The sequence below is a fragment of the Acomys minous genome (genome assembly GCF_964271855.1).
Source record: "Acomys minous genome assembly, chromosome: 9".
Taxonomy (NCBI): domain Eukaryota; kingdom Metazoa; phylum Chordata; class Mammalia; order Rodentia; family Muridae; genus Acomys; species Acomys minous.
In genome coordinates, this window is record NC_140490.1 from 43589384 (window position 1) to 43590879 (window position 1496).

Here is a 1496-nt window from a genome sequence, read left to right on the forward strand (position 1 = left end):
GAACTTTATTACGAGTTCTGCTAAACACATTGGTTCCAAGCAAACCAGCTGGCACAGAATGGGCAAGGTTCTGCCAGTGACACAGAGTGTCAGCGTCTCCTTCAGTTTTCTTGCTCTTGTTCCTGGAAATGTGTTGGGGGTTGGGCAGAGGCACCCATGACATCTGCTTGACAGTGATTGCTTCTGCCTGTTAGAGCTGCTGGCTTCTCTTCACCTGTGAAATGTATAATCCTCACTCCACAGGCTCTCATCAGGAGAGTGGGTATAGTTAGGCTAGATCTCCCATCATGGGGTGGAAGGAAGCAAATGCATGCAAAGTGGATGCACGCAGTTGGCGTTAGCACAGGGCGAGATTTGCATATTTTTTAGATTTAAAAAAAAAAAAAGGAAGAAATGCTGGCATGTTCTCCTAGCACCATTTCTACTACAGGGTCCAGGAGCCCAACAAGCGGAAGGTCAGGAGACAACTCATGCACAGTGCCTGAAAGAGATGTCCTCCTCAGATCATGTAATAGACAACACTCGCTGGCATTGCAGCCACTGATGCCAGTACCAGTACCACAGGTCTTAAAGAGGCAAGGGTTTATAAATGGCTAGGTGGTTTGTGGGGCTGGCTCCCCAGAGCATCTTCTTGCCTGGGTTCCTGTTGTTACAGAGCTAGGCTGGTGAGACCTAGTGGCCTTCTTCCAGGCTCCACCTCTTAAAGGAGCCACTGCATCTCAATCTGCCACGGAAGACCCAATGGGAAACAGAGCAGAGCATCTCCTGAGCACCGAGTGTTGGAGTCAGTTTGTTTCTTCCTTCTGTTATCTCCATGTGGGGTACATTTTGCTATGTCTGCCCTTTGTTTGGTGGCACTGAGGAAGTCTCCGTCCTCTGGTCCTTCCTTTCCCAGGCTTCCCTCCCACACGCCCTCCCATAGGCAGTAAGGCTGATGATGATCTTTTGTGGACCTCAGCAAATCTTCGACATCTTGAAGAGTGGCTGTCACCATGGTGATAAGTCTGCATCAGGGGATACACATATGGTCTTATATGTGTAGGAAGAAATATTGGCAGAAAAAGATTTGAGAAGAAAAAGCAAATGCTCAGGCAGGGCCGTCAGGGAGGTGCAGTTCCTCTCACGGCCTCAAGGGGTCAGCATTCTAGGTACTCAGGGCCTTGAGAGGTCTTTGGGGACAAAAATCCAAAGGATGACTCAAAGGTCAGAGACAGGAAGGAGAAAAGGACACAACCTAGCACAAGCTGGCAACAGTCCCACATTAGTAAGTGAAAGCAAGAGGAAGGAAATGCAAGCACCATAGTAAGAATAAAACTGTAAAGGACCTGAATAAGTTACCCCCAAAACAGACAGCTCGGAGACTTAAGGGTACCTGCTGCCAAGGCTGATGACCTGAGTTCAATGCCCAGGCCCCACATGATGGAACCTCCCCTCCCAAATTCTAAGTTACACATGTGTGCCATTGCATGCATGTGAGAGCAAGCATGCACTCATGT